Source organism: Triturus cristatus, chromosome 1_2 (genome assembly GCF_964204655.1).
Source record: "Triturus cristatus chromosome 1_2, aTriCri1.1, whole genome shotgun sequence".
NCBI classification, from domain to species: Eukaryota; Metazoa; Chordata; class Amphibia; order Caudata; family Salamandridae; genus Triturus; species Triturus cristatus.
Genome location: NC_140580.1, coordinates 1193215679 through 1193242991, shown reverse-complemented (window position 1 = coordinate 1193242991; position 27313 = coordinate 1193215679). Strand labels below are relative to the sequence as shown.

Sequence of the window (27313 nt, the reverse complement as noted above, 5' to 3'; positions counted from 1 at the left end):
TTGGTGCATAGTTAATACCATACACTATATCTAGTTTTCATTTTCAATCGTGCTCTCAGGACTATGTTCTATATAACACTGTGTTCACCTACCCTTTTCACGGGCATTACATTTTGCGATAGGGGGTGGAGGGTCAGGGGGTGTTTCTGCCAAGTGAGCCCGGAGTCACAGTCACAAACGTCCTCTTCTTCCTGAATAAAAGTGAGATTATGCTACATACTTGTTCATATTTTAAGTAGTTCGCACAGACACACGTTTTAAAAACAATAAAGTTCCTAATACCCGCCTTCTCTGAACAGTTAGCTTGCTGCCCCATCCCCCTCCTCCCTATCCTCTGTTGTGTGAATCCATGGACTAGCCTCCTCCCTCCTGCCATGCATGGTCTGATGTGCTGCCACTGCCCTCAATTTAGTATGATGTACCAGTCCCCTCCTCCATTGCCCAATTCTATGCCCCATCATTGACCTCCTGCTTAAACTCTGTGCTTAGCTTGCTGCCCCTATTCTCCTTCCCCCCTGCCCTCCGATGTCTTTGTGCATGCCCCTGCTCCATCCTTTTTGCCCACCATGTTCCATGGACCTGCCACTCCTATCTACTCTGAGTGTTCTGTTGAGCTGCCACTCCCCTCCCACCTGCCTAGCATTGTCAGATGACTGTAACCTGTCCCTGCCACCTCCACCCTGCCTGTCCACATGCTATGCCCCTATCCTCTTCCTCCTGTCCTACATGGTCCATTGTACTGCCACACCCTTCTGCCCTCCCTGGTCTGTTGTGCTGCAACTGCTCCTCCTGCCTGCCGCGTGCGGTCTTTTGTGAGGCCAATTCCCCTGAACTTTCTTGTCTGTGCACAGGTCCTGACCCTCCCTTCTATCCTCCATCGTCCTTTGTGCATGCCCCTGCACCCTCCTTCTTGCCCATCATAGCCATTGTGCTGCCACTAACCCTCCCACTTGCCATGCATGGTCTTCTGTGCTGCCATGGCCCCTCCCACCTTCCCTGTGTGATCAGTTCGCTGCCCCTGACCCCCTCCCACCTTCCCTCCATGGTCTGTGTGTATGCCATCACAGTCTCACTGTTGCTCTTCATGGTGTGTCTTGCTTCTAGTGCCCATCCTGCCTGACCTCCATGGCTATCTTGCTGCTCCTGCCCTGCCCCCTTGCCCCCAGCCCTCTGTTTACATGTGCAGACCCCTACTCTCTCCCTCCTGGCTTGTCTGTTCCATTGTAATGCCCCTGATCCGTCCCTCCTGCCCTTTATGGTCTGTTATGCTGCAGCTTTCTCTCCTGTCTGTCCATTATGGTCCGCTAGCTACCATTGCCTCTTGCCCCTCTGTTCTCTGTTGTCCATGTGCATGGTCCTGTCCCCTCCCTCTTGCTTTCTATGGATTGTTGTGCTGCACTCCCGTCCCGCATGCCCTGTGTGGTGTATTGTGCTGCTGCAAACCCTGATGCCTGACCTGCAGGGTCAGTTTGGTGCACCTCTCCATGTCCCTCCTGTCCTCTGTTATCCAAGTCCATGTCCCTACCCCATTTCCTTCCATGATCCAGTGTACCATACTTGCGAACATTTTGAACTTGGTAAGAGGGAGATTTTGAAAAAAAACTGGGGTATTGATTTTCCCCTTTGAGTTACATTGAAAAAGAGGAGATTGTAGACAGGAGACAGATCAAATAAAGCCCATTTGAGCTTAAAAACATTGGACGTTTCCTGGCTGAATCGGGTCTGTTGGCATGTATGGTTGTACTACCATTGCCTCTTCCTTCTGCCCACAATGGTCTATTATATTGCCACAGCCTCTCTTGCCAGTCCTGTATTGTTGGTTTGTTGCCCCTGCCCCCCTTTCCACTGCCCTCCATAGTCTGTGGTGCTGCCACGGCCCTTCCTGCCTGTTCACTGTGGTTAAATTGTTGCCTTTGCACTCTCCTACCTGCCTTCAATTTTCAGTCCGTGCCCCTGGCCTCTGCCTCTCAACAGTATCCTAATGAACAGCTAGATTGCTAATATTCTATATTTATTACAAAAGTGTGGAACGCCTGACGTCATCTTGATGTAATCAAAACTGTAATACCTAGAGCATTTCCTTTAGAAATTACATATATGAGAGGGTCTTATTGGCATCAAAATTATGGTTAGTGCTCTAAAAGACTAAAATAAGGACATATTTTCTGAGTTTTGAAATAGCGACAAAGCACTTTTAAATTATTTGTTATCTTTATGTTTTTTTATCCAGTTGACCACTTGATTAAATGTTGCACTTAGGGGAGAGGATGTGGTCTTACTTCCAGAACTGCAGACTTTGCAACTGGGGAGCCAGGTTGGAGTTTCTGCTTCAGCTCGACCTTCTGTGATTCTGGTCAAATCACTTAGTCTCCCCATGTCTACAACCAAAATGAATTTGTTCTTGTGTGATGTAACCAATGTTCATGTAAAGCACTCCAATACCTGACAAGTCTGCACTATATAACACTGCAAAAACACAAAATAATAAGTGTTTTGCACACTTCTGTCATTGGGCTATATTTGGGCTACATCTGGGTGATTTTGGGCTACATTTGGGCTCTTTTGTCTCCGGTGGCCATCTTGGGAGATTTATTTGTTATGAAGTTTCCTAATTTCCTCATGTACTGCAGTCTCCTCAGTAGGAAATGCTTTCAGTTTTTTACTTTGATTCCATCATGAAGGTATTCAGATATGTCACACATTTGCCATAAATTCTGAAAGTTAGCACTCTAGTTGCTCATTAGATCACTGTAGTAAAACTACTGTTCACCATGGAAGTCTGCTCCTGGTATTAAAAGTGCATGTTTCAGTCTGCATGTCAGAATTTTTTAATGAAATAGAAGAGGATTTGAGAAGTCACTCAAAATGTGCCCTCAATTTGTTTCTTCAGCATTAATCATAATTTCTATGGCAAAATGAACCCCCTCATTGTGTTCCTTTTTATATTAAATGTTTTAAGTGTTACCAGTTTATTCCAATCAAGATGGCTTCAGGTGTGCGATACTTTTGTCATAATGAAGACAGTAAGCGCTCTAGTTGTTTTTAAGAACACTCTGGGACATACTGTCATTGGGCTATACTTGGGCTACATCTGGGTGATATTTGGGCTACATTTGGGCTCTTTTGTCTCTGGTGGCCATCTTGGGAGACTTATTTGTTATGAAGTTTCCAAATTTCCTCATTTACTGCAGTCTCCTCAGTAGGAAATACTTTCAGCTTTTTACTTTGATTCCATCAAGAAGGCATTCAGATGTGTCACACATTTGCCATAAATTCAGAATGTTAGCACTCTTTTTGCTCATTAGATCACTGTAGTAAAGCTACTGCTCACCCGGGAAAACTGCTGCTGGTATTGAAAGTGCATGTTTCAGTCTGCATGTCAGAATTTTTTAATGAAATAAGAGGATTTCAGAAGTCAAAATGTGCCCTAGTTTTTCTTTCTGCAGCGCTAATCATACTTGTTATGGAAAAATGAACCCCCTCATTTTGTTCCTTTTTAAATTAAATGTTTTAAGAGTTACCACTTTAATCCAAGCAAGATGGCTTCAGGTGTGCCATACGTTTATCATAAGTAGGACTGTTAGCGCTCTAGTTGTTCTTTGGAACACTCTGGGAAGCTGCAGTAGAACACAAAGGAATCAACTGACAGTCTCTGCCCTTGTTGGATGTACATGTTTTACTGAGAATGTCAGACTTCATTCTCACATGACTGAGAAAGATAATGTGAATTTACAGAAAATAAGCTCTCAGTTTAGCTTATAGATCACCTTCCAAACCTCTGTGGGAAAAGCATGAGAAAATATTTTTCTCTCAATCATGATATCCCAGCAGAAGGCTTTTTCACATGGTGAAATCACCTTGGAACATACCACAATTCCTAAAATGAGTATGGCACCATCAACAAATGATTTATAATGTAACTAAAGTCTTAAAACCTTCTATTAACTGCAATGCTTTTTAATGAGGTGCTATCATGTATATTGGTCCCAATATGGCTGCCAACACTTCTTGGATGAAGTGCTGACAGCCAATCAGATCACAGGATGAGATGTGTGGTTAGGCTCCGCCCACATATATATATGATTTTACTTTTGATTTTCTCAGGAACTACTGAACAGATTGACACCAGACCTGCAAAAGGCACTTCCCTGAGCTGAGGACTACCTCTCTGCCAAATTTCAAGTAATTCTGTTTAGCCGTTCGGGCTGTACCTTGGACTAAAGGTCCCTATGGAAAATTGCATGGGGAAAACGCGTTTTGGGACCACCCTTTTTTCTCAGCCCCCGCTTGACTAATCCCCCCGAGACTTTCAGGGTAGGAGCAGAGCGGAGCGCCCCACCTATTTTGAAACTTTCGCGAGGATTCGTCAACCGGCGCCAAAGTTATTCCAAATAAAATGTTGCGGATTTCCTATGGAAACACGGTCCTAACTAGAACTATCTACTGGCGACAGCCAGTAGATAAAATATATATATATATATATATATATATATATATATATATATATTTCACTGAAAAAACCATAGGTTTCACACATGTTATAGTTAGCGGAAATTTTACTGATAAAAAACCAATGAAATTCCCCCGTTATAGTTAGTGCAGGCAACTATAACTCACGCGACCGCAATCCTCTGCTGATGCTAATACTGTATTTAGACACTTATTTGCCCATGTCTTCTTCCATTAAATTTTAGCTATACATATATTACAAATATTTTTTTTCCATAAAGACACATATGTCATCAGCAGAAGATTGCGGTCGCGTGAGTTATAGTTGCCTGCACTAACTATAACGGGGGAATTTCATTGGTTTTTTATCAGTAAAATTTCCGCTAACTATAACATGTGTGAAACCTATGGTTTTTTCAGTGAATTTGCAAGGTTTTTTAAATGCTAATTCCTAACTATAACGTGTGTGAAACCTATGGTGTTTTCAGTGAATTTGTACGGTTTTTTAAATGCTAAGTTACTTTACGCCATTCGTGGCGTGCGCGCCCACTTAACGCAGTTCGTTCCGTGCGCGCACGGTGCGCTTCGCGCACCGTGCGCGCACAGTGAGCACGCGGTGCGCTTCGCGCACCCCGCGCCCACTTTACGCAGTTAGTGCCGTGCACGCACGGTGGGCACGCGGTGCGATGACAAAGCAAGAAAGCACGTCAACAAATCTGTTTCTGCTTTCCTCCGTGACTATGGTATGGGTGCCATTTACCACAACAACTTGCGTTATGACATGCAAGACATTTATAGAGGAGATGGTGTGCACTTCAATGATGAAGGGAACAGAGTCTTCCTCTTGAACCTTAGACTCTGCATCGGTACTTACTTGTAGGTACCACTAAAAAATCATTTCATAAACACAACGGCTCTTTTTAGAGCCCCCTAATATCTAAACACTTAAATTTGATTTTCATTTTTTTTTTTTTTTTTTTTCTACCGTACGCGTACCCCGTGATTTTTTTTAAAATCAATAAATGTTTTCTTTGTACTTTACAGTCCTTCTTTGACCCCCTCACAAATGTAAGGGGGTCTGTAACTCTCCTCATTGCCCCCTTTTCTTGTTTTCACTCTTTTTTTTCTGAGTGAAATGCACAAAATGGCGGCCGCCGCTTCCTGGTTTCGGCCGATTCGAATGTTTACTAAGATCTAAGAGCCAATCAGAATCGCCACCGTACGCTTACGGTAAGCGTACGGTAAGCGTACCGTAAGCGGGCTCAGATATATATATTGATTTAAAGGCTATTTTCTCAGAATCTACTGAACAGATTTACACCAAACCTACAAAAGGCACTTCCTTGACCTAGGGACTACCTCTCTGCCAAATTTCGAGTAATTCTGTTCAGCCGTTCGGGCTGTAGCTCGGTCTAAAGGTCCTATGGAAAAATGCATGGGGAAAACGCGTTTTGGGACCCCCCTTTTATCTCAGCCCCCGCTTGACGGATCCCCCCGAGACTTTCAGGGTAGGAGCGGAGCGTAGCGCCCCACCTATTTTGAGAAATTCGCGAGGATTCATCGACCGGCGCCAAAGTTATTCAAAATAGAATGTTGAGGTTTTCCTATGGAAAAGGGGTCCTAACTATAACTACCTACTGGCGACCGCCAGTAGGTAATATATATATATATATATATATATATTCACTGAAAAAACCATGGGTTTCACACACGTTATAGTTAGGAATTAGCATTTAAAAAACCTTAGAAATTCAGTGAAAAAACCATAGGTTTCACACACGTTATAGTTAGGAATTAGCATTTAAAAAACCTTAGAAATTCAGTGAAAAAACCATAGGTTTCACACATGTTATAGTTAGCTGGACATTTTACTCGTAAAAAACCAATGAAATTGCCCCGTTATAGTTAGTTCAGCTAACTATAACTCGCGCGCCCGCAATGCACTGCTGATGACGTCACATATTACATCACTCATGACATGGTCAGTGACATCACTCATGACATCACTGATGACATCTCAAATGACATCACTGATGACATCATCCAGTGAATGTGTATTTTTCTGAAAATTAAATATGTTTTATATATGTATATCTCAAGGACGATGGAAGAATAAATGGGTATATAAGTGTCTAAATGGATGATTTGTTTTTGAAAAATTGATTGTATAACTGATTAAGTGTATCTTAGTGAATACATGGCTTAGTGAGTAATGTTTAAATATGTAAATATCTGTATCAGTCTCTCACTTTGTGTATAAGTGGCTGCATGGGTTGGTGAGTAGCTACATGGGTGTCTATATAGGTTATTAGTTGGTTTTTTGAGTATCAGTCTGAGTGTCTGCATGGTTCGGTGGGGGGTATTACGTAGTGCATAGGTGCATGTATGTATTGAACAGAGCATGTGTGCAGGACTGCATGGGTGGATGAGTGTGTGTATGGGTGTGTTAGTGAGTGAATGACTGTCTCAATAGTGTCTTTATGAGTAACTACATATGTTTAAAACTAGTATATGTGACTATTGGTGTATATATGTGATTATATGTGAGAGATTGAAAGAGTTCCTGTATGAATAAGTATGTGTTTCTATAAGTGATTGTTTAAAAGACTAAGTATGTGTAAGTTTCCGTAGAAGTAAGTGTGGTGGTGTATGTATAACTGTATATGCAAGTAAATGTATGTTTGATTCTTTATTAGCATGAGTGACTATGTGTGTGAGTTGCTCTATGGATGAGTGGCATTGTGTAACAGGATGTATAGGTGTATGAGTACATATGATGAGTGAGTACATGTATGAGTGACTGTATTGGACTGTTGGTGAATGAGTGGATGTGTATGTGGATCTTAGAATAACTGAAGAGGTTGTTGTAACTGTTATTGGTATGTCCATTGTTTTGTAAATTTTAGTCTCTATTTTTGAATGTGTGTGTCAAAGGTTATATTAGGGGAAGAGGAGGTCTGCCACTCTATCACAAGGATGATGTCATCAGTGATGTCATCAGTGATGTCATTTGAGATGTCATCAGTGATGTCATGAGTGATGTCACTGACCATGTCATGAGTGATGTAATATGTGACGTCATCAGCAGTGCATTGCGGGCGCGCGAGTTATAGTTAGCTGAACTAACTATAACGGGGCAATTTCATTGGTTTTTTACGAGTAAAATGTCCAGCTAACTATAACATGTGTGAAACCTATGGTTTTTTCACTGAATTTCTAAGGTTTTTTAAATGCTAATTCCTAACTATAACGTGTGTGAAACCTATGGTTTTTTCACTGAATTTCTAAGGTTTTTTAAATGCTAATTCCTAACTATAACGTGTGTGAAACCCATGGTTTTTTCAGTGAATTTGCAAGGTTTTTTAAATGCTAATTCCTAACTATAACGTGTGTGAAACCTATGGTTTTTTCAGTTTATTTTTTTCGTTTTTTTAAATGCTAAGTTACTTTACGCCATTCGTGGCGTGCGCGCCCACTTAACGCCACCAAAAGCACAGGGGGTGGGGTCAATGTGGATAGTGGTTTTTTATTTCGATTTTATAGTTTTATTATAATTTAATGCAATTTTTTTTTATTTCATTTTTTGTAAGCCTTTTTTTAATAATTTATGTACTATATCCTGCATTATCGAAAGGTTTTTTTTTATGCATTTTTTTCCGTGCGCGTACGGTAAGCTGACGCTACGCGCTTGTAAAATACGCGTACGGTAAGCTGACGCTACGCACTCTGGACGTAATTAGTGCAGCGCGCCTACGTGATACGTGCGTGCCGTACGCGTATACCCGGAAGCAACGTCGCGGTTACGCAGGGGCGTGTAATGCGCATGCGCGATACGTGATACGTGCGTGCCGTACGCGTACACCCGGAAGCAACGTCGCGGTTACGCAGGGGCGTGTAATGCGCATGCGCGAAAGTGACGTAAGCGCTGCGTAAGCGCACCGTAAGCGTCACGTGCGCGCACGGTAGGTCATGTGACTTACAAAGAACACTTTTTATTGGTTGAAATTACTTTCACTTCCAGAAACTACCCACACCACACCCATTCCCCTCTTTACTGCTTGAAAGAACACTTTTCATTGGTTGATACTACTTTCAGTTCCAGATTCTTCCCACACCACACCCATTCCCCTCATTTCTGCTTGTGATTCTCTAGGAGCAGGAGCTGGATTGACATTGGGATACAATGGCAGAACAGCAGAGCTCTTCTGAGAGTGAGGCCAGCAGCACCACCATGATCCAGAGAAGGAGGAAACAAAAGACTTCTTTTGTATGGGAGTATTTCACTTTTCCAGAGGGGGAGAAAAAGGTCAATGCTCCAAAGGTCACTTGCATACTTTGTGATCGTGTTTTATCAAGAGGAAATCCAAGTAGGAAATATTCCTTTGGAAATCACTCTATGATGAGACACCTTCAGGACAGACACCCAAGGACCTTTGCTCGACATACTGGAGAAAACTCTTCAGTAAGTCACCAGAGCCCAGCCTCAGATGCTCAGCCGAGTACATCATCGGCAGCTCAGCTGAGCCCTTCCTCTGTTGTTGGAGCATCACCTTCTTCTTTTCCTTTGGACATCAACCCTCGATTTGCGAGTGTTGAAATGAGGTGTACAAAATGTGGTGGTCTTATTGCTTTTGGGGAGGTCAGTCTTCCCCTTATTAACAATAAGATAGACCAGCATGTTTGTAGACGCTCATAATACTCCCATTCTTTCTTTCCTCCATCCCTGTATGAACCCAACGGCTCTTATAAGAGCCAACCTTACCTCACAATTTTTTTTATTTTTTTTTAAGCTTCCCTTTTCGCAAAAATTTGCGTAATTCCGCAGGTCGCCGTGCGCGTACGGCGATTTTTCGAAAAATAATTTTTTTTTATTTTTGCCCTTGAGGGTCCTTCTGGGACCCCCTGACCAAGGCTAGGGGGTCAGGAACTGTCGAGCCTGCCCCCTTTTCACATTATCCACCTTTTTTTTTTCACCCCCCTGACAGTTCGAGAGAGAAAATGGCGGCCGCCGCTTCCTGGTTTCGACCGATTCGAATGTTTACTAAGATCTAACAGCCAATCAGAATCGCGCTCGCGCACGCCACCGTACGCGTACCGTAAGCTTACCATAAGCTTACCGTAAGCGCACGGTAAGCGCACCGTAAGCTTCCACAGATATATATATTGATTTAAAGGCTATTTTCTCAGGATCTACTGAACAGATTTACACCAAACCTACAAAAGGCACTTCCTTGACCTGAGGACTACCTCTCTGCCAAATTTCTAGTAATTCTGTTCAGCCGTTCGGGCTGTAGCTCGTTCTAAAGGTCCTATGGAAAAATGCATGGGAAAAACGCGTTTTGGGACCCCCCTTTTATCTCAGCCCCCGCTTGACGAACCCCCCCGAGACTTTCAGGGTAGGAGCGGAGCGTAGCGCCCCACCTATTTTGAGAAATTCGCGAGGATTCGTCGACCGGCGCCAAAGTTATTCAAAATAGAATGTTGAGGTTTTCCTATGGAAACGTGGTCCTAACTATAACTACCTACTGGCGACCGCCAGTAGGTAATATATATATATATCTATATATATATATATATATATATATATATATATACACACGCACATTACCTACTGGCGGTGGCCAGTAGGTAGTTATAGTTACATCCTAGTTTCCATGGGAAAAGCATTTTTTGATTTGCTAATAACTTTGGCGTTGTTTGATGAATCTTCTCAAATTTCTCCCCCCAAAAAAGTCTATCCAGGTCACCTCCTATCCTGAAAGTTGGGGGTGATTCGTCCAGCAGGGGCTGAGAAAAAAGGGGGGTCCCAAAACGCGTTTTCCCCATGTTAATTTCCATAGGAAATTTTGCGACTAGCTACAACCCGAACTGCTAAATGGAATTACCCCAAATTTAGCAGAAAGGTAGAGCTTGGTTCAGAAAGCCACCTTTTTTGAATGGTGTAAATCCGTTCAGTAGTTTTTGAGAAATTCAAATAATAAGTCAAAAAATCAATTTCCCATAGGAAACTTTGTGCAAGGCTAGAGCCGAAACTACTGAACGGAATTACCCCACATTCGGCAAAAAGGTAGTGCTCGGATCAGAAAGCGACTTTGTTTTTTTTTTTTAATGGTGTATATATCCGTTCAGTAGTTGTTGAGAAATTAGACAAATAAAAGTTTTGATATATGGGCGGAGCCTAAGTCCCGTGCACGAGCTTCACTGAGATTGGCTGTCAACACTCCAAACCAGGAAGTGTTGGCATCCATCTTGTGACTCGGTTGAAGCGAGTCACCAGAAAACAGAGAAACAAAGGTATAAAACAAGAGAAGGGGGCAGGGTAGAAACACCCTGACCCCCTAGGCCTGCTCAGGGCGTCCTTGACGGACCCTCAGGGCAAAGAAAGCATAAAAAAATATATATATATATATATATCGGCGCAATTCGCGCTGGGGTCGCGGGTTACCGAGTTTTTATTTTAATGAGACCCCGGGGTGAGCTAGGTCCCGGGGACATTTCTTAAAAAATTAATAGAGGGGGCTCAGTGCGGGGGCCCGCTGGGGTCTCCGCAGCCCCGGGGTTTCACTCATGTTGGGAGGGGGGTTGCGCGGACACCTTCCTGGAGCCCTCCATGTGCTTATAACTTTGGCGTAGTTTGACGAATCTTTACTAAATTTTCCAGAGTTTCTCTTTTTTGATCTGCTCGTATCTTGAAGGTTTAGGGGTCCGAAATAGTGTTTTCGCAATGCATTTTCCATAGGAAACTTTAGACCAGACTACAGGTCAAACTGCTGAACGGAATTACGCCAAATTCGGCAGGGAGAAAGGTCTTGGTACAGAAAGCGTGCTTTTGTTGAAATGGTGTAAATCCGTTCAGTAGTTTTTGAGATATTAAAGGAAAAAATATATATATATCTGGACGATGCCTAACTCCCGAGCACGAGCTTGCCTCTGATTGGCTGCTAACACTTCAAACTAGGAAGTTTTAGAAGCCATCTTGTGCCTCGCATCGAGTGAAAATATAAAAGAAAGGTCCCGGGGGCAATTTAATAAACAGGAGCTCTGTCTGTGCAAGATACTGCTTTCACGCTGCATCTCCCTACATCAGCAGGTAACGTACCCTTTTCCACCATCAACAGCATACCTCCAACAACATTCTTGGGCCCGCAAATCTCCCTCTGCGAACCACTCGTCAGCTCACAGCTCTTCGGGTGCGAGTTCTCGGGCCCGCAATTGTATCTGTGAAGCCAAGACTGGAAATATACCGCAGGTCTCTCTCTGCGAGATGCGCTCTTCACGCTCCCTCTTCCCCACATCACTGTTCCGCAGCTATCCCTTTGCAAGCCGACGGCCCGCACCTTTCCCTATACCAGTCGGCCCGCAGCTATTCCTCTGTGAGCCGGCCAGCAGTTCTCCCTCTGCGAACTGACGGGCCGCAGCTCTCCCTCTTTGAGCCAACCAATCGGCTCGCAGCTCTTCATCTACGAGCCAGCCCGCCAGCCCGCCTGCTCGCAAGTCTCTGACAACAGATGCAATGGAGCCAATGATCATGCAGGTCGGACACCCAACACTGCTCGGACCCCCCCCCCGCCAGCTGCCCCTTGTCCGCCATCCTCCCTCACCCCTAACCCCCACGAATTGGGTAATGTTCGAAAAATTGTAATATGAAGATGCTTGTGAGGTTGGACAAATAAGAATCTTAGTCATGTATGGATTTATATATATTATCATTAAAACAATACAACAACAAATAAAACTATGTACAGCCATGTCGTGTCATCGCTGGACCATTTGTGAGTCACAGCCTGCAAGACAAAAAGAAAGATAAGATGGTGCGCCATGTGTCCAGCAAAGGAGAGAGAGAGTGAGGGAGAAAGAGAGAAACAAAGAGTGAGAGAGAAAGGAAGAAAAAGAAAGAGAAAGAGAGAGAGTGAGCTACAAGGAAGAGAGAAACAGTGTGAGAGAGAGGAAGAGAGACAAAGAGTGAGGGAGAGGAAGAGAGAGAAAGAAAGAATGAGAGAGAGAGGAAGAGACAGAGAAAGGGTGTGAGGGAGAGAAAGGAAGAGATGGAGAGAGAGAGAGAGAGAGAGAGAGAGTGAGTGTTGACAATGTGGAGAAAATCCTCACAGCTCACCTTCTGCCACCGGTGTGTCTCCAACCATGTGCCGGGATATAGGGCAGCCCTCAAGCTTAGTCATCGGAAACATAGTATGGAATCTGTAATGGATGAGTGCATACAAGTGCACAATTTGTGAATCACAGCCTGCAAGACAAAAAGAAAGATAAGATGGTGCGTCATGCGTCCAGCAAAGGAGAGAGAAAGAGAAAGATAGAAAGAGTGAGAGACAGGAAGAGAGAGAAAGATAGAGTGAGAGAGAAGACAGAGAAAAAGAGTGATAGAGAGAAAGAGAGTGAGATACAAGGAAGAGAGAAAGAGAGAAAGAGTGTGACAGAGGAAGAGAGATAAAGAGTGAGAGAAAGGAAGAGAAAGAAAGAATTAGAGAGGAAGAGACAGAGAAAGAGAGATAGAGTGAGAGATAAAATGAAGAGATAGAGAGAGTGTGGATTACAGAAAGGAAGAGATAGAGAGGGAGAGGGAGTGTTGACACTGTTGAGAAAATCTTCACAGCTCACCTTTCTGCCACCGGTGTGTCTCCAACCAAGTGCCAGGATATAATGCAGCCCTTAAGTTTAGGTATCTGAAACATAGTATGGAATCAGTAATAGATGAGTACATACAATTGCGCATGCCTAAATCGCTGTCCGGTCTTTGTGTATCCAGGCTAGTGCACCCCATCCACTCCCACTGCCCAGAGGTGTATGACAGCCGCTGCGCACCCAGGCTGCTGCATCCCATGCACTCCCACTGCCTGGAGATGACTGCGTGCTGCTGCTGCACCCCACCCACTCCCCGGAGGTGACTGCCCACCACTGCGCAAACAAGCCTCTCTGCTCACCTTACACCACCGGCATGTGTCGAAGAGGGTCCACCACATGCCGAAGAAACCTCCTCACCCGTTGTGTAAATGCAGCGACAAAGAGCTCACACTTCAGGTTGAGTGTTGATTGCAGAATGGCCACGCATCATCGCAGACCTGCAAGACAAAAAGCAAGATAAGATTGTGCGTCATGCGTCCATCAAAGGAGAGAGAAAGAGAGATAGTGAGAGAAAGAAAGAGTGAGAGGAAGACAGAGAGAAAAAGAAAGTGAGTGAGGAATACAGAAAGAGAGAAACATTGAGAGGAAGAGAGAGAGAGAAAAAAAGTGAGGAAGACAAGGAGAAAGAGTGAGAGAGACGAAGAGAGAGAGAGGAAGAGAGAGAAAGAGTAAGGGAGAGAGAGTGAGAGAAAGAGAGAGGAAGAGTGAGATACAAGGAAGAGAGAAAGAGAAACAGTATGAGAGAGGAAGAGAGAGTGAGTGAGAGGAAGAGAAAGAAAGAATGAGAGAAAGTGAGGAAGAGAAAGAGAGAGAGAGAAAAAGGAAGAGAGAGAGAGAGAAAGAGAGAGTGACAGAAAGGAAGAGATGGGGAGAGAGAGAGAGTGAGTGAGTGTTGACACTGTAGAGAAAATCCTCACAGCTCACCTTCTGCCACCGGTGTGTCTCCACCCACATGCCGGGATATAGGGCAGCCCTCAAGTTTAGTCATTTGAAAAATAGTATGGAATCAGTAATGGATGAGTACATACAAGTGCACAATTTGTGAATCTCAGCCTGTAAGACAAAAAGAAAGAGAAGATGGTGCGTCATGCGTCCAGCAAAGGAGAGAGAGAGAGAAAGAGTGGGAGAGAGGAAGAGAGAGTGAGAGAGAGGAAGCAAGAGAAAGAGTGAGAGAGGAAGAGAGAAAGAAAGTGAGAAAGGAAGAGAGAGAGAGAGTGAGAGTGAGGAAGGAAGAGAGAGAGAGAGAGAGAGAGAAAGAGAGGAGGACAGAGAAAGAGAGGAAGAGTGATACAAAGAAGAGAGAAAGAGAAAAACCGTGTGAGAGAGAGGAAGAGCGAAACAGTGTGAGAGAGGAAGCGAGAGAGAGGGAAAGAATGAGAGAGAGAGGAAGAGAAAGAGAGAGAGTGTGAGTGACACAAAGGAAGAGAGGGAGAGTGTGACACTGTGGGGAAAATCCTCACAGCTCACCTTTCTGCCACCGGTGTCTCCAACCACGTGCCGGGATATAGGGCAGCCCTCAAGCTTAGTCATCGGAAACATAGCATGGAATCTGTAATGGATGAGGACATACAACTGCGCATGCCTAAATCGCTGTCCTGCCTTTGTGTATCCAGGCTAGTGCACCCCATCCACTTCCACTGCTCAGAGGTGTCTACTCGCTGCTGAACACCCAGGCTGCTGCACCCCATCCACTCCCGCCGCCCAGACATAGTTGCCCATTGATGTGCACCCAGGCCTCACTGCTCACCTTTTTGCGGAGAGGGCACCCTCCACATCATGCAGTCCTGCTCCGCAGGCCAACAGGTGTCACATTTGGTGCTGCGTCTTGATTTTGCCATGGCAGAGGACATAATAGTGCACCTATCATCATCGCAGGTTGCACGCCCGCTCAGTCCTTGAAGTGCCACTAACTCAGTGACCAGTGAGGCAGTAGGCCTTCCTGTTCAGTGGCTCAGGCCTACATGAGGTGTCCGGACCACCAGGACGGGCCATCACAGTGCATGCGGTGGGAGTAACTCTAAAATGGCATAGGGCACGTATGCCCGGTCTCTTTTATTGGTAGGGTCACGTGTCCTGTGCTGGATGGGTGTGGTGTGGGTGTATAACAGCCGTGAGGGAGTGGCTGTGGAATACTGACTAGACCTGTGACCAGCAGATCACTACAATGAAAATCTGGGCCATGTAGCGTTGTTGTCCTTCCCTGTATGTGTAAGCAGAGTGAGCTGGTCTGGCGTATGCCAGTCCTGCGTGAGGCTGTGAAGAATGACTCTAGAGCTATGGGCGTGGCTCCATCATGAGCTGTATGAGGAATCCACTAATGCCATGCGGGTGTTCTTGTAGGGCTGCCGTCACCCGGGTCGCAAGCGTCAGCGTGTCACTCTGTGAGCCAAGTCCCACAACATGGCTAACATGGAAGGTACAGGGAATCACTGACCCTACATTTATCCATAGTTCTACACAAGACAGATGGTGGACATGACACATCTGTGTGGATGTGAATGTTTATTGCACATTCAGTGGAGTATTGCAGCTGTAGCAATACTGGGCCATGCAAAGTCCAAAATTCTGTTTTTGGGACATGGAGGGCAGCTCATTGTCAGAGTTGGGCTGCGCCAACATATGTACTTGTATAATCACTCTGCCAATTTCTACGCACTTATAAATTCACTATACACTCTCCTTGCAGTACTCTAATCATCCAGTCTCTACATATGTACTTGTACAATGACTGAGACAAAGTTACATAACCAAAGTTTTCTCCCACTGTCAAAGGTAAGTTGGTTGCATACGCTGTCCAGAGCACAATGTAATGTGGTAGGGCCTAGGGGCAGCATGTTGCATACATAATGAACACATGGACTCAGATAGATAGTGGAACTGGGTACGGGCACGTGCGCTCGATTCCTTTTTATTACCAGGGTCATGTGTCCAGTGACGTCTGTGGTGGATGCATATGGGGTGAGTGTAAGCCAGCCCTCCGGGAATGGTTGGTGCTGGCAACAAGTACAACAGTAATCATTGGATCAGACACAGAGATTCAATCATAAAGGGTCAATGATTTGTGCTGCACTAAGGTAGGGGCACAAGATGTGAAATTATACACAAAATATTGTATCATAAAGGGTCCATGAGCTGTGCTGCACTGAGATAGGGGCATTAGAAGCATTCAGAGTGTGCGCAGCCAGTGATGATGCGTGGTCCGGGCGGGCCGCACTGGGAGCAATGTCTCTTGCCTTCTGGACCTTGTCATCTGCGACTCGATGTGAATTGTGAGCCCTGCTAGCCGCAATGTAGATGGAAGGCAGTAGTCAGCACAGACATCGAGGAATGATTTTTGTCACTTCCTCTTGACAAAATCCGAGGACAAAGAGTACAATTCTGTCTGCAATTAATGAATCATGTCTCAATGTAATTTGTGAGCTCTGCTGACCGCAGTGTAGGTAACAAAAGATGAAATATGTATGGAATACATTGTCGAAATGTGTAGGTTTTGGGGACGTTCTAGTTAGTTGCTTACTGGACTCTGAAATTCATGAATCAAGACTGAAATCCAACTGTGAGCTCTGCAGGCCGCAGTGTAGACTGCCAGTCAGTGTTCATTTGGACTTGGAAGATGAATTTCGTGATTGTAGTAAAGCTATACTTGATATCAAAAAAGTTTGTGAAGCAAGGATAGTAAAAGGATATTATTTAGGTTTCGAAGATGTTGTAGGTAGTTGCCTACTGGACTCTGTAATTAATGAATAAACCATTTTAATTGTGAGCCGTGCTGACTGCAGGGTAGGCCAGAGGAAGCGGTCAGCAAGGGCCCACAGCCACGTGGTGTTCTGTAGAGCTGCACAGTTATCGGCAATTCAGCGTGTGTGCAGCCAGCGATGATGCATCGTCCTAGCGGGCTGCACTGGGAGAAATGTCTTTGGCCTACTGAATTCTGCCTAAATAAGTCCACGTGGCGATGACTTGTGGTGCAGTGAGTTAGTGGCACCTGAAGCACTCAGCGTTTGTGCACCCTGCGATGATGCGTGGTCCGGGCGGGCTGCACTGGTAGCAATGTCTTTTGTCTGATGAATTCTGCCTTAATAAGGGTACGTGGCGTTGACTTGTGGTGCATAGAGTTAGTGGTACCTCTGGCGCTCAGCGTGTGCACAGCCTGCGCTGATGCCTGGTCCGGGTGGGCCGCACTGGTAGCCATGTCTGTTGCCTACTGGACTGTGTCATCGTTAATCGCAACTCAAACTGAATTGTGAGCCCTGCAGTCCGCAAAGGACTTTGCAGACAAGCAGAAAAAAATGGAGGAAACACTATGAGGCTGAAGATCTGAGTCTTTTCAAATCAGCACTCAGAGCATACCAACAACAAATTAGAATGGAAAAAAGTAACACTATGCTAATCTAATAAATAGGGCAGATGACAATCAGAAAACTATCTTCAATATAGTGAAATCCTTCATCAATCCCACAAACCTAGATCGAGAAATCCCTCCTTCACAGGACCTATGCGATGACATTGCGGAGTTCTTTGACAAGAAAATCAAAGACCTAAAGAAAGATTTTACTAATATACCACCCCAGCCAAACAAAGCCCAAGCAGTAGGAACAAGAAAGGAACTCACATGTTTTAAGAAAATAAATCTAGAACAGTGCAGGCAGGCCATCCTCTCCTGTAAGTCAGGCTCACCTTTCGACCCATGCCCCCAGAAAAATCCTACATGCATTGGTAGACACGGTAAATCCCGCCATCAATCAGATTATTAATGCCACCTTTAGGATAGCAACAAATCCCTGATATCTGGAAAATTGCGGCTGTAAAGCCACTCTAAAAAAAACTTCCCGACCCCACCACTCTTTCCAACCTCAGACCTATCTTACTACTACCATGCCTTAGTAAAATTGCGGAAAAACTAGTCCATGCCCAACTTAATGACTTCCTGCAGAAAACCAACACCCTGCATCCCAAGCAATCAGGTTTCAGACCAGGCCACTCAACTGAATCCGTGCTGCTCCACACCACCGACACCCTAATGTTTGCCTTGGATCTGGGCAAGGAGGCAGTACTGATTCTGTGGGACCTATCGGCGGCGTTCGACACTGTCTCTCATGACATCTTGAGAGACAGATTGGAACACAGCGGAATAAAAAACAAGGCTCTGGCCTGGATTACTTCTTTCCTAGATAAGACATCAGATTGTAACATTGGGAAGTTACAAATCGGGAGAGAAGTGGTTTTCATCAGGGGTCCCCAAGGGCTCATCCCTGAGCCCAACCCTATTTAATCTTTACATGACACCACTTCTCTCTCTGATAGCTACTTTCGATGTTGAATCATTGCATACGCTGATGATACCCAGCTGATCCTCACTCTTGACAAAAACTCAACAGCAGTGGGAGAGAAGTTCCACCACTGTCTCACTGCAGTGATCTTTGACCCTGCTCGCAGGCAGGTTGCTCCCCACGCCGCGGTACTGCCTTGGTTCTACTCTTCTTTCTGCTGCACTGCTTTAACCGCCTGATTGTACTTGTTTTATTGTTCTTGCTTATTTCCCTTTTTTCCCCCTGCTAGTTCTGTACCCGCTCGCCTTCTTGTTCCCCCGCCGTCCTTCACCTTTTTCTGCTATTCCCGCCGCTGCGTCCCTGCGACCCCGCCCCCCTGCTCACCCATTCGCGACCCCGTGCCCACCTCCCAGCTGCTCCTCCCTCCCAACTCCCCTTATATGGAGGCAGCGCGCAGCGGCCGTGCTGCTGGGGCGCCGAAGGAGCGCCTAAGGCAAGCCCATCTGCGCCCATCCACGTCTGGACTGCACCCAGCGCCAGAACCCCTGACCCCCGCAACCGCCACAACGCCCGACACCGCTACGATGCCAGCACCCTCCACGCGCTCAATACTGGATGATCACACTTCTGCTCCCTGGCCTCCTCGAAGCGCACCCACGAACCTTTCACCTGCCGGAACTGCAGCTTCACCAGCATCCGCCCCGCCAAGCCACCGACCAGGAAAGAATCCAACTACCTCAGATGCATCCTCCTCAACACCCGCTCCACCTGAAAACATGCCGTTGAGCTCTGGGACCCACTAGACTCTACCTCCCCAGACGTCGCCTTCCTGACGGAGACCTGGCTGAACCCCGCCTCGGCACCCAACCTCGCCATAGCCGTTCCGGAAGGCTCCAAGATCACCCTCAGGGACTGCACCAACGGAGTAGGAAGAGGAATCGCCATCGTCCACAGGAACACTTTCAGAGTCTCTACCAACACCGACGACACCCTCCGCACCGCTGAACACCTGCACTTCCAGATCCACACTGACCCCAACACCACTCTCAGAGGAACCCTCCTCTACAGACCCCCCCCCCCCCCCCGGACCCCGACTACAGTTCAGCGACTCCATCGCTGACTTCGTCAGCATACACACCCTCGCCTCCACGGACTACATCCTCCTCGGTGACCTGAACTATCACCTCGAGAACAACAACGACACCAACCTCACCACCCTGATCAACAACCTCGCCAACCTTGGACTCAGACAACTCGTCACAACACCCACCCACTCTGCCGGCCACACGCTTGACCCCATCTTTTCCGCAAGCCCCCACGTCTCCTTCAACCACACCACCGAACTCCACTGGACCGACCATCGCTGCATTCACTTCACCTTCAAGAAGCCGACCACGCACCACCACACCCAACAGATGCTTCGTCGCAACTGGAGCAAAGTCACTGAAGACCAGCTTACCACCACCCTCGCCCAGAGGCCACCCGCCGAGCCCACTGACCCCCGAAACCGCCGCCCGCAACCTCAATCAGTGGATCGGCGACTGCGCCAACATCCTTGCCTGTTCTAGAAAACCTCCAACAGTCACACCAGCAAGAAAGCCAGCTGGTTCACGGAAGACCTCCAGGCCTCCAAGCAAACCTGCCAGAAACTGGAAAAGAACTACCTCCGTGAAAGAACACCGGGCAGCTACGCAGTCCACAAGAACGCCACCCGCAGACACCATCACCTCATCAGATCCGCCAAAAGGGCCTCCTTCAAAGACCGCCTAGACAACGCACACAACAGCAAAGAGCTCTTCAACATCGTAAAGGAACTCTCCAACCCCAGCTCCAACACCGATGATGTTCCACCTTAGCAAGACCTGTGTGACTCGCTGGCTACCTTTTTCCACCGCACGATCGCAGACATCCACGACCGCTTCAACGCCAGGAACGCCCCGACAACCACCGAGACCTCCACCCCCACGACCACCAACCGCCTGCTCTCCTGGACCAACATCACCGATGAAGACACCAAGATCATGAACACCATCCACTCCGGATCTACGTCAGGCCCATGCCCGCACCACATCTTCAACAAAGTCGCACAGCCATCGCACCCCATCTCCGGAAAGTCATCAACATCTCCTTCGAGACAGCAACCTTCCCGGAGAGCTGGAAGCAAGCCGAGATCAACGCCTTACTCAAGAAACCCAAGGCGGACCCCAAGGACCTCAAGAACTTCCGGACCATCTCCCTGCTCCCGTTCCCGGTGAAGGTCATCGAAGACCATCAAAAAACAACTGACCTTCTATCTCGAAGAGAACAGCATCTTGGACCCGTCCCAGTCCTGGTTAAGCAGCAACCACAGCACCGAAACCGACCTCATCGCTGCCACCGATGACATCAGGATCCTGCTAGACAACGATGAAACCACGGCCCTCATCCTCCTGGACCTCTCAGCCGCCTTCGATGCGGTCTGCCACCACACACGCCTCCACGACGCCGGGATCCAAGAGAAAGCCCTGGACTGGACCACCTCCTTCCTCTCCGGCAGAACAGTGTCCGCCTTCTCCCCTTCTGCTCCGAAGCCACCGAGATCACCTGCGGTGCACCCCAGGGCTCATCCCTCAGCCCAACGCTGTTCAACATCTACATGGCACCACTCACCCACGTCGCCTGACTGCACAACCTCAACATCATCTCCTATGCTGATGACACCCAGCTTATCCTCTCCCTCACCAAAGACCCCCACACCGCCAAAACCAACCTCCACGAAGGAATGAAGGCCGTCGTTGAATGGATGTGGAACAGCCGACTGAAGCTGAACTCTGACAAGATGGAGGTCCTCATCCTCGGATCCACCCCTTCGGCCTGGGATGACTCCTGGTGGCCGACCGCACTGGGAACAGCCCCAACACCCACCGACCACGCACGCAACCTAGGGCTCATCCTCGACTCCACCCTCTCCATACTAAGTAGGTCCACGCCGTAACCTCCTCCTACTTCAACACGCTCCGCAGGATCTACAAGTGGATCCCCACCAAAACGAGAAGAACGGTCACCCAGGCCCTCGTCAGCAGCAGATTGGACTAAGGAAAAGCCCTCTACGCCGGAGCCTCAGCCAAACTCCTGAAATGGCTGCAACGCATCCAGAACGCCTCTACACGCCTGATCCTCGACATCCCCCACCGCAGCCACATCAAACCCCACCTGAAAGACCTGCACTGGCTCCCCATCAACAAGAGGATAACCTTCAAACTCCTCACCCACGCACACAAAGCATCCCACAACACCGGACCAGCGTACCTCAACAGACTATTCAGCTTCCACACCCCCACCCGCCAGCTCTGCTCCGCTGACCTCGCCACAGTCCCCCACATCCGAAGAGTGACCTCCGGCGGCAGATCGTTCTCCCACCTCGCCGCCAAGACCTGGAACACCCTCCCCACCCACCTAAGGCAGACCCAAGACCTGCGGACCTTCAGAAAACTCCTCAAGACCTGGCTTTTCGAGCAGTAGCAGCATTCCTCTCACCCAGCGCCTTGAGACCCTCACGGGTAAGTAGTGCGCTTTACAAATGGACTGATTGATTGATTAATTGGATGAAACTAAATCATCTTAAATGTAATAGCTCCAAAACAGAAATTATTCTGTTTGATAAGTCCAATGTATTTAGACCTAACCAGAGGTGGCCCTCAGACTCTGATGCCCCACCCACAACAGTTGATACAGTAAAAAATGTAGTAATAAAATTTGACCCCACATTATCCTTCCATAAGCAAGCACTTGCCATCGCAGGCATGTGTTTCCAAACCATAAAGACCCTTCAAAATGTTTTTGACCTACTCCCACCGCCTGCCAGGAAGACTGTTGCAGTGGCCCTAATTTTATCTCGTTTGGACTAATGCAACAGTCTTTATGCAGGAAAAATAAAGACGGTCGTGAAAAGATTGCAGGTGGTCTAGAATTCTGCGGTGAGATTGGTACTCAAGCTCCCCAGGGACTCTTCCTCAGCAGCTGCACTCAAAGCGCTTCACTGGCTACCGGTTCACAAAAGGATTCTCTTTAAAATCTTGACCATTACTTACAAAGCCATAAGCGAAACTGGACCAGAATATCTAAGATCCAAAATCAGCCCATACAACACCAAACGTACTCTGCGGTCTACATCAGAGAACCTGGTAACTGTCCCCAATTTCAAATTGAAAACCCGGGGTGGGAAGACTATGGCGGTACTAGGGACAAAAGCAGTGCTTAATTTGTAAAATTTGAAGTCCAGGTGCTCAAATTTTTGGTGGAGGCCACACCCACTTCTCACGACTCCACCCACTTCTTCCACTGGCTCCACCCACTTATTCTATTGGCTCCATCCACATACTCAATTGGCACTGCTGAAAGCTAGATGTAATACTCAATCAGGAATGGATCCTTTCTCAAGTAAGGTTTAGATAGGATCTCCCCCTGCCCTGAGAAAATTTTTAAAAAAAAGATTAAATCAAAAGTGCATTTAAAGCACAATTTTGGAATAAATCAGCTAAAATGACTAATGCATTGAAAAGGGACATGTGAAATATTCCAGTACTCTACGTGCCAATTTAGGGAAAGAGCAATACTTTGTGTTGTCATTTTTAGCAGAGCCTAATTGTGCCATGAGTTCAAAGATATAACTTTTACATATCTTATGTGAGAAAACAGAATGTTCTGAAAACACTCCAAACAGATACATTTAATAAAATCATATAGTACACTTGAATGAGCCATGTGTCATTTCAAGTGGCCAAAGGGGTTTGGTTCATAAATAGTTGATTAATTTACAAATTGGGCGTGTTACTATTACTCACTCCCCCGGAGCAATATATGTGCATTTATTAAAATTCAAAATAGTAAAAAAACATGGAACTTAACTGGTGTTTCTAAATATAGTTCTGTATCACAGATAAGACAAAGATTACAAAAGAGGCATGTATTTTCTATAAGCATTGTGTTTCTTAAAATTCACTTGGTCATCGGAATATTGGAAGAAACATTTTTGAACCTGGATGTTCCCAATGTTAGACGTCTGGGGGTTTATTTTCTAGATTATCCAGCTCCTCTTTAAATATTTTCCCTAAATTAATGGCGATTCAAACCTGAATCTGAAATCAAGATGCATTTCAGAATTCATCACTTCAGCATGAGGGTCCTCTCAACCGAGCACTGGCAGCACCAATGATCCAACTGCTCTTTTGCTAATTTCCCAAACCTAGAATCTAGAGATCTGGGTTAAATCCATCGTTCTTTTGCCCACTACGCCACCCCAGTTTAGACATGGCAATATGCAAATCAGTCTTGACCCTGTGCCTCATGGGAACAGTCCAGCCCCAACTGCCAAGCCATGTCTTTCCTGGACCGGAATCAAGCATCCTAGGAGCGGTTTCTGGCTATCAGCCGTCATCAGCCAGGATAGCTTGACTCCAGTGGCATAGTGAGCACGGGTCCCACCTAGGGTCTGACAAATGCGCATGCGCGGACGCCCGCACATGCGCATTTCTCGCAAGAAATGCGCGGGCGTCCGCGCCTTTCTCGCAAGAAGTTGGAAACCAGGAAGAAGGAGCCCCAGAGACGCCGCGCTTCAGGTAAGTGTCTTTACTTTTATTTATTATAAATTCAGGGTATGTTTTAAAAGGAGGGCAGGCGGGTGGTGCATAGTGGGGCTACGCGGAGCGCGTAGTGTGCATAGATTTGGGCACACTACGCGCTGCTTCACGTAGCCCCACTACGCCCACCCTTAACGTTGACTTTAGCTGCACAGATTGGGAGCATTTGGTTTTCTTAACCGATTATAGTCTCTTACACAATTTGCATCGGTACTAACCTTGAATTGTGAGCCCTGCTGACTGCAGTGTAGACCGGAGGCAGTGGTCAGGAAGGGCCCACAGTCACATGGCGTTGACTTGAGCTGTATAGAGTTAGTGGTCGGTGTGGTGCTCAGCGTGTGCGCAGCCAGCGATGATGCGTGGTGTGGGCGGGCCGCACTGGGAGGAATGTCTCTTGCCTACTGGACTGCGTCATCTGCAATCGCGACTCCATCGGAATTGTGAGCCTTGCTGACTGCAGTGTAGGTACCAAAACATGAAATATGTATGGAATACATTGTCAAAATGTGTAGGTTTTGGGGACGTTATAGTTAGTTGCCTACTGGACTCTGAAATTCATGAATCAAGACTGAATTCGAACTGTGAGCGCTGCTGACCGCAGTGTAGACTGCCATTTAGTGTTCCTTTGGAGATGAATTTTGTGATTGTAGTAAAGCTATAATTGATATAAAAAAAGTTCTTGAAGCAAGGATACTAAAAGGATATTATTTAGGTTTCGAAGACGTTGTAGTTAGTTGCCTACTGGACTCTGTAATTAATGAATAAGCACTCAATTTTAATTGTGAGCCATGCTGACCGCAATGCAGGCCAGAGGCAGCGGTCAGCAATGGCCCACAGCCACGTGGTGTTCAGTAAAGCTGCACAGTTATTGGCAATTCAGCGTGTGTGCAGCCAGCGATGATAAGTGGTGCACTGAGTTAGTGGCACCTGAAGCACTCAGCGTGTGCGCACCCTGCAATGGTGCGTGGTCCGGGCGGGCCACACTGGTAGCAATGACTTTTGTCTAATGAATTCTGCCTTAATAAGGCCACGTGGCATTGACATGTGGTGCATTGAGTTAGTGTTACCTCTGGCACTCAGTGTGTATGCAGCCTGCGATGATGCGTGGTCCGGGCGGGTCGCACTGGGAGCAATGTGTCTTGCTTACTCATCTGCAATCTCCACTCTATCTGAATTGTGAGCACTGCTGTCCGCAGTGTAGTTCGAAGGCAGTAGTCTGTACGGACATAAGTCTGCGGTGCTGTGCCGCTGTGTTCGCAGGGGGCCTGTGTCGAGGAGGTCGGCGGATATGGCGGCAGCTACGTGACCGGGTGAGGGCCGCTGCTCTAGCAGATGCGTTGGTTTTCACACAAGTGAACCACGCCCAGAGCCCCAGCCTATTTATTCACACTTCTACGCTGGAGTGGTGTATGTTGGACCAGCCCACTGCGCTACTGCTTACAGGGGACGACGATACAGGTACATGACCAAGATTTTCCCCACTGCCTGAGGTAACATGGTTGCATCCACTGTCCACAACACTACAAGCACCAGCAGTATATGTACACATGGAGAGGTTTGTGCTCTGCATAGTGAGGTCTGTCCAGCACATCACCACTACACTTGGTATTGAGGGCATTATTATTGGTGGGTGACTTGCGTTCTTCACATATGTTTGGTTGCCACATCTCGCAACATTCAGCTATTGTGTGGCTGAGGGGCCATGCCGTTTTTGGAAGGTCCACTGTCCTGTTGTGCTCTGTCTTGGTGGTAGTAGGGGGGGTGGTCTGGGGGGGGGGGAGGTCCTGAGGGTGGGGGCATTGGGTTTTGTGGCCTTCTTGTGTGTCGGAGGTGCATGATCAGTAGCTCTATGACATGTGATGGTCTTCAGATGTGATTCTGGGCTGGGCTCCCTTTTACACTGTAGGTAGTCGTCCTACTTTACACCAGTAAAAGGCAGATGGTACATTCCTACTGCTAACGCAGCTTATCGCCTGTTTTTGGATCGCACTGCAGATTTGGCTGCTCGTTGAAAATATCGGGAAGTAGTGTTCATGTTATTTTTGTACAGGAACGCCTACTCTGCATATTTGCGTTAGTTGTTGCTCTCATTTGTGGCAATTTCTTTTTGCGGAAGCTATTGCTGGAAAACTGGGGATAGTGCCTGTTTTCAGCAGGTTGAAAATTGAATGATAATTTAAAATCACTGAAAAAAACATAGGTTTAATGAACATTATAATTAGAAATTAGCATTTAAAAAACCTTTGAAATTCACTAAAAAAACATAGGTTTCAGGGACGTTATAATTAGTTTAACATTTCACTTGTACAAAACCATAGAAATTTGGACGTTCTAGTTAGTAGAGCTAACTATAACTCGCGCCCCCACAATGCACTGCTGATGTCACATATTACATCACTCATGACATGGTCAGTGATATCACTGATGTCATCACAGATGACATCACTGATGACATCACTGATGACATCATCCACGTGATAATTTGATGCACCTCTTCACACCCTAATATAACCTTTGATACACCCACTCTAAAATACTGACTGACATTTTCTAAACCATAGACAAATCAACAGCAGTTACTATATACCCACTGACTACTTCCTAGTTATACACACACACACACACACATTCATTCATTCACCCATACAGTAACTCATACATGCAGTCACTCATCAATATAGCACTGTTATATGTACTCATACACCTATACAAACACTCCTACACCATCACTCATCCAGAGTTATTGACACACGTAGCTAGTCATGTAAAGAATCTAACACTGCCGTTTACTCATCTATACAGTTATACAGTCAGTATCTAACCTATTCATACAAATAGTAACATATACCGACTCTCTTATACAATACATATACTGCCTTTCACATATGTAGTTACTCACACATATACCAGTGAGATATAAATTAACTCTCCAACACAGTGATACACACACACACACACACACACACACACACACACACACACACACACACACACACACACACACACACACTCACCGAAACAGCTATTTCCACATGCACTATTGAACCCATACACCTAGTATATTAGCCACTCACACATGTTGGCAGAAAGTTACACACCGCTCACCCACCTATACACACAAACACTGAGCCACCCATACTAATACTTATGCTACCAATAAGTAAGCCATATAGACAGCCATGTACCTAATCATCAACCCACGCAGCAGCTTATACAACAACTGAGACTGACACAGACATTCACACAGTATAGTCATTAACCCATGCATTCAGTAAGAGACATTTAATCACTAACTTATACAGTCAGTCACACACCTATTAAATCCTCCACCCAGACACT

General features: G+C 46.3%; 1 protein-coding gene and 1 long non-coding RNA gene across 4 annotated transcripts in view; one reads left to right on the top strand and one right to left on the bottom strand.

Annotated features, from left to right (window-relative positions):
* Positions 1-27313, top strand: part of PIP5KL1 (phosphatidylinositol-4-phosphate 5-kinase like 1) — a 621182-nt gene that overhangs the window by 147763 nt on the left and 446106 nt on the right. The gene's annotated exons all lie outside the window — the stretch shown is intronic.
* Positions 13082-14139, bottom strand: LOC146869014 (uncharacterized). Its single transcript, XR_014966467.1, has 3 exons — positions 14011-14139; positions 13386-13523; positions 13082-13127 (listed from the first exon to the last, which is right to left on the bottom strand). It is a non-coding gene; the product is annotated as an uncharacterized LOC146869014 (long non-coding RNA).